Below are 12334 nucleotides of genomic sequence, written 5' to 3' on the forward strand. Positions count from 1 at the left end.
TTTCCAAAATCTCCATATCTTTTTTGTACTGAGGGCTCCACACCTGGACACAGTACTCCAGATGGGGCCTACAAGAGCAGAGTAGAGAGGGACGATCACCTCCTATCCTGCTGACCACCCCTCTCCTGATGGAGCCCAGGATCCCATTTGCTTTCTGGGCTGCCAGAGCGCACTGCTGGCTCATGTTAAGTTTCTCATCTATCAGGACCCCTAGGTCTTTTTTCTGCCGAGCTGCTCTCAAGGACAACTCCTCCCAGCCTGTACAGGTGCCTGGGGTTCTTCCGGCCCAAGTGGCAAAACCTCGCACTTTGCCGTGTTGAACCTCATTAGGTTCACCCGAGCCCAGCTTTCCAGCCTGTCAAGGTCCCTCTGAATGGCATCTGTTCCCTCCACCGTATCGACTGCACCACTAGCTTGGTGTCATCAGCAAACTTGCTGAGGGTGCACTCCATTCCCTCATCGATGTCATTAATAAAGATGTTAAAGAGCACCGGTCCAAGACAGACGACCCTTGAGGGACACCGCTCGTTACCGGCCTCCACCTGGACATAGAGCCATTGCACCACCACCCTCTGTCTGCGGCCTTTCAACCAATTGCTTATCCATCTAGTTGTCCACCCATCAAATCCACCTCCCTCCAATTTGGAGAATGAGGATGTTGATGGGGGACCATGTCAAAGGCCTTGCTCAGGTCCAGGTAAATGACATCAGTCGCTTTCCCTTCGTCCACCAACGCTGTCACTCCATCATAGAAGGCCACAAGATTAGTTAAGCATGACCTTCCCTGGTGAAGCCATGCTGGCTGTCTCGATCACATGCTCGTTCTTTATGTGATCAGCATGTTGTCCAGGAGGATCTGTTCCATAATCTTCCCAGGCACAGAGGTGAGACTCACCGGCCTGTAGTTCCGCCGGCTCCTCCCTGCTCCCCTTCTTGTAAATGGGAGTGACGTGACCCTTCCTCCAATCATCCTCACCTGACAGCCACGACTTCTCAAATATGATGGAGAGCGGCTCAAGCAACCACCTCAGCCAGCTCCTTCAGGACCCTGGGATGCACGCCATCTGGCCCCAAATTATATGAGCGATAGCTTTAATTAAAACCCCGTGGCATCCAACTGCGAAGCAGGAATGCATCAGCACCAAAATTAGATTTAAAATTCTAGAAACAAGAAGGCTAACCTTACCCAAAAGCTCTGGATTCATAGAACAGCTTAGGTCAGAAGGGACCTTTAAGATCATCTAGTTCCAACCCCCTGCTACAGGCAGGCACACCTCCCTATAAGCCTAGGTTGCTCACAGCCCCATCCATCCTGGCCTTGAATGCTTCCAGGAAGGGGGCATCCACAGCCTTGCTGGGAAACCTGTTCCAGTGCCTCACTAGGCTGAATCTACCCTCTTCCATTTTAAAGCCATTTCCCCTTGTCCTGTCCCTACATGCCCTTATAACAACTCCCTCCTCAGCTTTACTGTAGGCACCCTTCAGGTATGTTGAAAGTCCAAGCCTAAGTCACACAAGCCTAATTTCTTCCTAATGCTTGATTTCAGAGTCTACAAGCCATTGACATACAACTAACAGGCTCGTGTCTTTAGTGGTACTGTAGATCCATGTTTTCAGTACTGAAGATTTGCTCCCGTCATCATCAACTGTAGCTTCCTCACTACTTTCTGGCTTTTATTCTAAGCAGTTAACATTGTGCAACCATAGGAACACTACTGTCATGTTAAGAAAACTCTCACAGACCTATAATCCCTAACTAGTCACTTCTGCATTAATATCAATTACTGCCATGAGTAAAGTCATGCTAATAATACTGTTTCCTATGCTATCCCAAACATCTATTGTGTGTATCATTTTCAGGAAGTAAAACTGTGCCAACTGACATGCAGTAAGAAAACCCAACTATTACTCATCAATATCTTCAGATACAAGATGTCTCAGAGACAAAAAGGATTTTGGCAATTCGAATGGTGACTCAAGACTGCAAAGCAAGTGTTCCTGCTCTTACATACATGAAATAGCTCTACAGATATGGAGTTTAACAATTGGCCAGCAGCAACACCACAAAGGTGAAGTGGAAAAGGATGAAAAGTTAACAAGGAGGTCATAACTTCAGGTTCAAGTTTCTTTGTTTAAGCCTTCACGACGCCTCTTAGTTTACATGGAAGGTCTCCTACTGGGACACTATAACAACTGTAAAGAGAAAAAAACACACAGTGATGATTATTCCCTTGACAAAAGACAAACACAGATTTCAAATACAAGTAATGAGCACAGGTACCTTAATAGTAACAGGGGAAAAATACCGTGATGATTACAATGGCAATTCCCATTTCATGAGCTCAGTATAAAGACCATTAAGAAAATTGCTGTTTACAGAAAGTCACATCTACTAATAACTTCCCTGTAGACATTACAGGAATAGCAGCCTTGATTCAGTGCATTGTGTAAAAGGAAAACCGTGTCATGCAAAGCTCCAGCTATTTCACAGTATGCTTGCAGGAGTAATAAGTCAACCAGCTTTGAACTGTTTTCCATTTGAGTTCCCCTCCCTTATTGATCTGTCAGCTTCTGTATATTATACCTGGTTCTGCAGTTTTTGCAGCCAAATGCAAAGCTATAGAAGAGTCTTTTAATGTAGGTGTGTTTTTTTCTTATAACATAAATAATGTAAATAACTACCTTGCGTGTCAAACTAGACATGCTGCAGTTGGCCAGCAAAATCATTAAAATATGGCATAGTCTTAAATGGCATTTCACAAATCTTTGTTCCTTATCTAGGCTAGAAATGCAAAAGCATTTAAAATAATAAAAGTTGTCAAGAACCATAAGGATTTAATTAACATACACTGTTGTCATCCTTGACAATGGCAGTTTCTAACCGGGTGTCTTTCTTGTTGGCTTATGAGTTGTCTTTCTTAGAGCTTAAATATTTCTGTACAAAATGCTTTAGTCAAGAAACATTGGTATTCTACCATTAGAGAATTCAGTTTTCACTATTAGTTCTCCCTCTCATATGAAGTGGTCAACTTTTGATGACTATACTTGACTCAGAACAAGTAAATAAAAAGAACTGAGTAAATGCAGCTTACCAGATGCAGAATAGGAGCAGAGTGGCTGAAACCCACGATAATCAGCACAGAACTCGCTCAATTTGCCTTCCTGAAAATCTGATTTGGGATCCTTTTTGCTCTCACTCTCATCTGAATAAAGTTTATCCAGTTCCATTATCACCGTTGCCTTAAGCTCAGCTTTCCCAAGCTTGCAATCTGAGGGGAAAAAAGCAACTTCATGTGCTAAAGCAGTAACATGTATTTCTTCAAGCTGTAATGCTTTTAACTTTATTACCTCGGGAACCATATTTCTATGAGGCCACTCCACAACATTTGCTAAGTATTGCAGCTCTTCTCTAAGGTGGATAACTAGTTTCAAAAGTTCTTCTGTTCTTGGAGTGACAATAATATTACAGCAGTTCTGCAGGGCTGGTACAAAAATAGAAAGGATAAATGAATACATCCATATCTGCTAAGTTCTGGATTAACTTTAAGAGCCTTTAATTCCTAATTTGTTCCCCACCGATCCAGCAGGAGGTGTTAAGCCATAGTTCCTTACATGTAAAATTTAGGTATGCTGTTAATGATGGATTAAGTCTTTAGAACTTCATACTGTGCTTACCTGGATACTTGTGATCTTTCCTGGGTATGCAAGCAATTTCACCTCCTACACAAAAAAAGGTTATCTGAATCTCATTATGCCCATTTGAGCTACAGATAAGTTGTTCTAAATGAGAAACAAGATAATTACCTTCCTTGAAAGAGGCTAAACAGAGTTCAGAGTTTTCTGCTCTCATTCAATTAATGCGCTGATATTACAGAGTAGAAATGCTCCCACAATTTATAATACAGAGGAGTCTACAGACTGTTTTGTTGCATCTGCTTAGACACGGGCTATCTTCATTCAAATACAGATTCATCAGTCGGAAGGAAGAAAATAAGTGCTGAGAGCCTTATCTCCTAATTGCTTTCTGCATAGCTGACTGCATTTTTACCCTACTTCAACAGCAACTTGCAAGGCCTTTGTTATGTGGTCAGAAACTTGATTAAGGTCAATGGACACAAGGGTGAAGGCTCTGGTAGGCTGCAAGGAAAGTATTGAATCTGTCTCCACGTTTTCGGGAAAGAAAAAATGAAGTGTAAGAGAAATAGTAAGACATGCATTTACCATTAAGTTCCAATGCATTTGTCTCATTCCTAGATGTATTTGTTGGCACAAAGTGGAAGTGTGAGAAGAGAAAAAGTGTGAAGTATTTCTTAATTCTGACAAAAAAAAACCCACAAAAATGAGTAGGTAAAGTACACACAAAGTAAGACTCTGTTTCTATTGTGGATACCCATCACCTTTAGTGGGGGTATTAGATAATGACCCATCCCACCAAGGGCCAAACTGAATTTCTGCATCCTTACCTTTGCACTCTACATTAACAGCAGCTGACTCAAAATCTCTGCCCCGTGACTCTCCTTCCTAGGCCACACTGCAACACTTATCATTTCAAACATATTCACATATTTCCACGAGCAAGAAAAACTCAGAATTAATTCCCTTTAGAATTTACTGCAATATTCATTAAAGTCCTATTCTAAAACAGGACACAGCAACAACTGTTCTTAGCAGGGAAGAGAAAATGAAGCAGTTAAGTAACCAGACAGCACACTCTGTCACCACTATCTTCACTAATTATTATAGGAAAATTAGTTAGGAAATTCCATTAACATCAGACACGCTTAATGATCTGCAGTCCAAAAATGTCAAGGCTTTTTAATCCTTATGCTTCCTAGTTGCAGGAACACATCATCTAAAGATAATTAAAACCACTCTAACTTCTTAGTATATCTAGCCAACACACTCACATATGTACATACACACACAGTGCTGTATCTACCAACATGTTGGTTGCAGCCTAAATTTAAGGCTTGAAAGTCAATAAAAAAAGGACAAAAAGTCATACCCAGTAAAGGAAGACAGTTTATCTTCCAGTCATCTCCTGACCATCTAACAATGTGATTTTTTAACCTTATGAAACATTACAACATCTTTCTTCAGAGATGCTTTTGAAATTAAGGCCACCTCTTTCATTAAGAAGCAAATAATAGAACCCCATATAAAACCTTCACCTCAGTTTTATTAGAGATCATAAACAGGAACCTTCTTGAGATTCAGAAATCATTTCCTTATAATCAAGTAGGGTATCAAGAACGTTGTTTCTCTAATGTCGTCTCTAATAGAAATATACTTGGTCATTATAGTTCTTATTATTGTATTTCATTCATTATTTATAAAGGCCAATACAGACAAGCATATACTGAACTGGTCTCAAAAATCAGTTCCACAGAGCAACCATAGGCATGAGCTGCAGGTTGACTCCACGTCCACTAGGTGTCGGACTTGCTTCATGATACGATAATCTTGAAGCTGAACAGAAAGGAAACGGAAACTATGCAAAAGCAGTTCACCCTGCAAGAAAACTTTCGTGGTTGTTTTTCTTTCCGTGTACATATACACATATAGAACATATATACACCATCTGGCCTGATATTCAGTAACAGCAAGGCCTGAAGTATGTACGTAAGAATTTTCTGGGGAGCATGAAAACCCTGAGGTTTTGTGGATCAGCTCTTTGCTTTTCATTTCTCCTCTACGGAGGACATACCAACAGCGTCAGAGTCAGGTCTGGTATTTCAGTGACGTTCTCACAAGTCCCAGCATGGACGAATAGCAGCTTTACAAATTTCCTGTACCAGCCACCATATCCATTGCGTCCATAGAGCTATTGCAATGCCAGCAATTGTGGCTTTTCTTTGCTCCTTTTCCTCTAGTTTTGATGAGCTTGCCTTTGACTGCAGCCACAGATCCCACGGTGCAAGAAGGATAAAATCAGATTCCTCCGCTTTCATGTATTGAATAGAATATTTGTGTACAGCTGATACTGTAGAAGGGAATGTTAAAAAGGAATTACTGAAGAAAATGGAGCAATGATTGAAGATGGGCTCTATTCAAGAAATAACTCTCGATTGCTCCCTGTAGTATAATGCTTTTTTTTTTTTTTTTTTTTTTTTCCTCTCCAAAGAGAAAATATCTGATTTCACAAGTGAATAAATGCTTTGGATACAAGCAAGCTGTAAGACCAGAACTTCAGCACATTTGAGATCTTTGACAAAGGAAAAACAATAACATATGACACCCACATCTATGGAAGATGAGAAGACAAAGGTAAGCGCTTCAGAAAGTGGAAAAACACCTACAAATAGACTATGTGAACTGTCTTCAATGTTAGGGGGGGGAACAGAATGTTTTTCTCAACTGAGACAAACAAGGCATGAAGACGTGAAAGTTATAAAGCTATGAGGAGGGGGAAGGTGGTATGTATCACCTACATTAATTAGCATGAGAAAGGAAAAAGCTTTCAGGAATACTGGACTGAAGAGCTTTGGGGAAAAAAAATTAAAACACGTCTAGTCTAACACTTAAAATATTCTCATATGTACTGGAAATTGCCCATGGCATCCTGTATAAGCTTGGCTGACCTAGCTGACTATCATTTAGTGACTCCAGCCTCCAGAGCAAACACAGACTTGAAACAGAAGGACTTCAAAACTTTATCCGATGTCCAAGGAATTCAAGTTTCAGTTTAAGAAGTGACTTGGATGTTTTAGTGTCTCCAATGAGGATCATTACTACAGTTGAAATGTCTGTTTCAGAGCTACATCTTCACCTTTGCAGTCAAGGGAATGGAAACTGGAGTTTGACAGGTTGGTGATGGCCAACGAGGACAGTACAAAAGATTGGATTGTATATTTGTTCTATTCCCTTACTTCAGTAGCTTGTTTGCAGGCATTTATCTTAGAAAAATTTTAGCCAGGCTGTAACACAGTATTTAAATCAGCATCTGCTGAATAGCCTTAAGCTACAGCACTAATGCTCCCCTGACTTCAACAGAATTGAAATTATCCTCTGATTAGCTTCATTCCAATTCCAGTTCCCATTGGTCTGCACTTGGAATCACAGAATGTGAGATGATTAGTTCCTCCTTAGCACTATAAATATTTCCAACATGTTTTGTCCAGGGATTTCAGGTCACTAGTGTACATTCTGAGCCCCCAAACTCTGTATCTAAGCACATCACTGCTGATTTCTCTCAAGGTTTTTAAGTCTTGCAGCTTCTTGTTCAACCACATCTTTGTGTCCCCCCCCCCCTTTTTTTTTTTTTTTTTTTCTTTTTAAACCTTAAAAAAAACTGTCTACATTGAAACAACTTCTTATTTTCAGAAAAAAAATAATAGCATTTGTTTCACAAAGAACTATTTATTGGTCTTGGCTCAGTTTATTGCTATTCTTTTCGTCTTAGACACTAATTCCCCACGGAGAACATTTCAGGAAGAAAACCCCATGATGTTCAGCAGAGCATTCATCATCTGGTGGTATGTTTGTCTCTCCCAGGATGTTCATAATTGCATGTCTAAGTTCCTAATACGTATCAAAGAGAGAACACTGAAAACAATAATATTTACACTCATCAGTAACACTATTAGAAATTTAGCCTTTTCCATACTATATGCAGTGTACGTGATGCACTCATACAGTACTCAGCCTTGCCAGTGAGAGGTGGAGGAAATAGGGAAGAGGAAGACCAAGAAAGGTCAGAGTTGACAGCCATAGGAAGTACTCCACTTAAGTACTTTAAATGGGCTCTTAATAGCTTTATGAAATATCTGCTGGTTCATTAACATGCTTCTGCAGTAAGAGTCTTTCACGTGAAGGATAGAAAGTTTAAAAGACTTCAAACACTAAGTTATATAAAATTATATAAGACTAGATCTAATAAAAGACACAGATGCCTAAATTAAGCTTGCCTGGGCTGCACTGGTGAAGAGGAATTGTCTTGAGATGTCTATACATGAGTTACAAAATAATTCCTTCTATTTTCATGGAAACTACCACAGAGAGCACAATAACACCATTTAATTGAGCAAATCCTCAGCTACAAAACACTATTTTTCAACACTGTCACCACCGTTAGCCATTTTTGCCAGTGTTGAATAGGAACCTGCATGTCATGCCTGTATAAATCTGTACCAGTAGAGGTGATCCACTGTCACCATTGTTGAAACACACCACCCAAGACCTCCCTGTGATTATGTCTACTGTTTCATCTCCATAAATGCCCAGTAATCATCAATGAATGCCAATAGCTGCCATTTTTTTTTCCACATGGAGGAACTGAAAGACACATGGCAACAAAACATAATGGGATATGGGTGGCAAGGTTCAACCACTACTGCCACACCACCAACATCAACCTCTGACATTATGGGTCAACATCACAAAATAGGAGGCATTACTTTTGGAGCAACACCCATAAATAAGGTGCATAAAGAGAGAAGTAAATAATGGAAGTAGCATTAAGACTCCCTCTCAAACACAAACTGAGGATTGAGTCCCTTTCATGATACCCTGCAGGATGATTTGTGCTGAAAACTACTTTACAAAGCGCTTTTGCAAGATATCTTCTTTGGATCTTGGCACTGAGGGAAGACACAGAAGTGCACCTGTAATCTGTTTGTCATTTGAACTTATATCTAAAATAGACTGACTCAAAACTTCAATCCCCTGTGCAAAACAAATGCAGTGAACAACTGGCAATGCTTCAGGAAAGAGAAGCGATTCAAGATGTGGATGCAATTACCCATTCCTAGTTTCTTCAGCACTTCAAGTCAAAGCACAAGGGAAGCGATCATTGTTGCAATGAGTGCTCAAAATAAGGAGCACACAAATGAATGCTTCCTCAACAATAAAACCCCTTAAAAATACCATCCAATTTCTTACGTAGAAGTTGATGGGTTATAATAAATTCATCCTAAATATATTGGAGAGAAATAGTCCAAAAAATCTTGCTAATGCTTTTGGTGTTTCATTTTTTCCTTATTGATAACAAAGAAATAGAAAGGATGTTTTCTTAAAATACTGGTATAGCCAAGTACTGAACCTTAATGGATAAAGGTCAGAAGGCTGAATTTGGTGGCCACAATGTTAAACAACTGCATAAAAACAGCACCTTTCCTCAGTATCTCTATGAATGGATAATATCTGGAGAGTCCCGACTCCAAGCAAGCTATTAAAAAAGATGCTATTTGATATTGGGTTATTATCATTGCCAATATTTAGCTTTCAAGGGGGATTAAACTGACAAAGACACCAAGATACTTGAAATAATGAGATAATATCTTAATCTGTTTGCAAATGAGAGCTCAAACTGAAAATGCATGATGGGATTAGCTATTACTGCTGACAGTATTGGTATAACCCTTAGACAAGCATGTCCAAACCGTGGCCATATTCTTAAACCACACTTATTAGTGAACGCTGAATGCTATTCTTAACTTTACCTGAAACCTATCTAGGGATGTACACTGACGTGATCTCCCTCCTGCATCTAATCTGTAGGCCTCCAGGTTCAAAGGAAATAAGAAATGATTTCAGGAGGAAGCTCTGGGGCAAGGGCTGATTACTCAGAGGGCTGGGGTAAAAGCCTATTCCCATAGATGCTTGAACCTGAGAAGGCTGTTAGTTCCTGGCTTTTCTTGCTTTTTTTGTCTGTTATGAGTTGTAATAAACACTTAACAACCACTGTATCACTTCTTGAGTTGTGAATGCAGAATATAAACACTGTTGTGGCAATCCAAACACATCTGAATTAACTGGACACCACAATTGAATTCCAATTTAAGCTACTGAACTGTAGAGAAATTAGACAGTAACCATAATCCAAGGCCACAACATATGTAGTCTTACAGACCTGACAAAACAAGACAATTTATTCTTATCCTTCATCGTTGTACAACAGCAATACCGTATGTAACACCTCATTCTGGATGTGGCACTGGGCAGCCTGGTCTGGCAGCTGACCTGTACATAGCAAGGGGGTTGGAACAAGATGATCATAGTGGTCATTTTCAACCCAGGCCATTCTACGATCCTCCATCTGCCCATGACACCTGAACTTCATTTGTATTTCTCAAAAGGGCCCATTTTAACTGTTGCTGTCCCCCTGCCACATGCAGGGCCACCAACCTCCATATCTAATACTAGACCAAGCTGCCTAGGGCCCCACATCCAACCTGGCCTTGAACACCTCCAGGGCAGAGCATCCACAACCTCTCTGGGCAGCCTGTTCCAGCACATGCCTTATGTGAAATTCTTGATTATCATATGATTTTTATCATATGATTTTGCCAAAGCTCCCCAGCCTCCTGAGTTTAACAAAACTCAGCCAAAAAAAGTCAGGAAAAAAAAAAGAGACAACTCACCCATGACAAACCATTTATTATACACATTGAAACAACCTAATAAGAGATGACAGATTATATCAGTAGCAAGCATACCTCTCAGTGTAGTATGAATATAGTAAATTTGTGTCATGGTTTTATGGTTCTTGGTTACTGGTGTTCCACATCATAACATTATGTAGTGCACTGGGAGTTAAAGTGTTTAATGCTCCAGTTCCAGGTACCTGTCTGGAGGAGAACTCCATTCCCCAGGGGGGATTTGTGGTCAGAGAGGAGATAAAACTCCTTGCAAGGTCACCTGATTAGGCTTTTCTCTTCGTCACTCTTCTCCATCATCTCACTGCTGCCTGTCCTGACTTGTGCGCATCACTTCATTATTACTGTAAGGCCTACAGATTTCAGATACTCTCTCATTATACTTGATTTATTAGCTTCAACTCTAATTATATTGTATTATAGTGTGTTATCTCACATTCCAATACCATATTTAGTACATTAGTTTGTTTCTCCACAGATCATTGCTGCTGTTTTTAATTATTTTGGGGTCCCCTGTTTCCCTTTTCCAGAGGTGAGGATTTTGCCCCACTTGTCATGGAACCAGGCCCAACCAGCCCTTAAACCACTGACAGTTTGAGGTTAAGTCAGTAGAATATCTGTGAGAACTTACTATCATTTAACAAGGTCAAACACTGTCATTGCTGAAATTACTCAACAGCTACCAAATACAATGAAAGCTTGTAATGTTGTAATCCAATGGTAAGTACAACAATAACAGCAGAGTAGTTAAGTCCAAGGCTACAACAAGCAAGAGTTTACTCAAATACAACAACCGCAGACACAGAAATAAAAAGATCTGCTTACCTGCAGAAGGCCTCAGATACACAAGGATCTCCAGCAAGATACCCTCACCTCTACTGCTAACCCTTAAATGAGGGCTGGGAAGGGGTGGATCCTGGCTCCACTCCTTCTGGTCACTCACGTGCATTGCATACACCTGACCTCTTCTGTGTTGGCCCTGCCTTCCCACCTGGTGCTCAATCACTGCTTCAGGCTGTGACTTAGCATTTCAGCTACAAAGCTCAAGGTACTCAGTTATCTAAAACCTTTAGTGTCATTGTAAGAATTCAACTTCTAAAGCGTAGACTTGTCCTCAGTGCAAATAAGCTATGGTTCAAACATGGTTTCGTTGTTTTCTTCCCCTTCAAAGTTCTCTTTTCACTGCATTGAGGTACAAAAGGAAAAAATCCTGAGATTTTCAGTTCTTACAGAAGAACCAGAATCTGATAGAAATAGATCCAGAGGGAACACGCAACTATTTGAGCACCTCATGCATCACATTCCCAGGAGACTGGGTGTTACTAGCCGGTGAGACATTGATCAAGCAGGCAACTCCTGGGGACCTATTGGAGGACCACTGTGCCCCTAGATATAATTTCTTTCAGCTCACCCCGACCTCATCTCTGAAGGAAAATGAGAGATGATATGGATCTGCTGGGGAAAAAGAACAGATGAGAATAATCCTGTACAATTCTAACTGCCTTTCTGAAGTAATTCATCTCAGATATCTATCTGAACTCACTACTGTATAAGTAAAAGGAACATGCAATAACTCTGAATAAGTGAGGACTTCCAGATTTAACTTTTAAATGTTTCAACTCACTTCAAAAATGCCAAGTGATTCCATCACTGCACAGAAACAGCATTTGTATTAAGCCTCCTGGTTAAAACAAATCATCTTTGGAAAGATGAAAATAAAAGAGCAAGCTAAGAACATCAAAATTTCCAAAGGTTTTTAGTACACTGGCATTTAAACACTTCTTTTCCTGCTGTAGTGTATAGCCAGAAAGAATCAAGTCCTGGAGTGTTCATTTTCACACGAGTTATATTGATGTTATTATTAATATAGATGGACTTTCACATGAGTTTGTGTATTAAAGCAAAGGACTAATTAAGCAAATGGTTACTAATTACAGATTGACATTACACACCACAAG

General features: G+C 40.1%; 1 long non-coding RNA gene across 1 annotated transcript; it reads right to left on the bottom strand.

The window, feature by feature from the left end:
• Positions 1–986: 986 nt before the first annotated feature.
• Positions 987–3496, bottom strand: LOC107314137. The gene is made up of 3 exons (XR_001555307.1): positions 3349–3496; positions 3093–3269; positions 987–2193 (listed from the first exon to the last, which is right to left on the bottom strand). It is a non-coding gene; the product is annotated as an uncharacterized LOC107314137 (long non-coding RNA).
• Between the last annotated feature and the right edge of the window lie 8838 nt (positions 3497–12334).

This window comes from Coturnix japonica, chromosome 5, assembly GCF_001577835.2.
Source record: "Coturnix japonica isolate 7356 chromosome 5, Coturnix japonica 2.1, whole genome shotgun sequence".
NCBI lineage: Eukaryota > Metazoa > Chordata > Aves > Galliformes > Phasianidae > Coturnix > Coturnix japonica.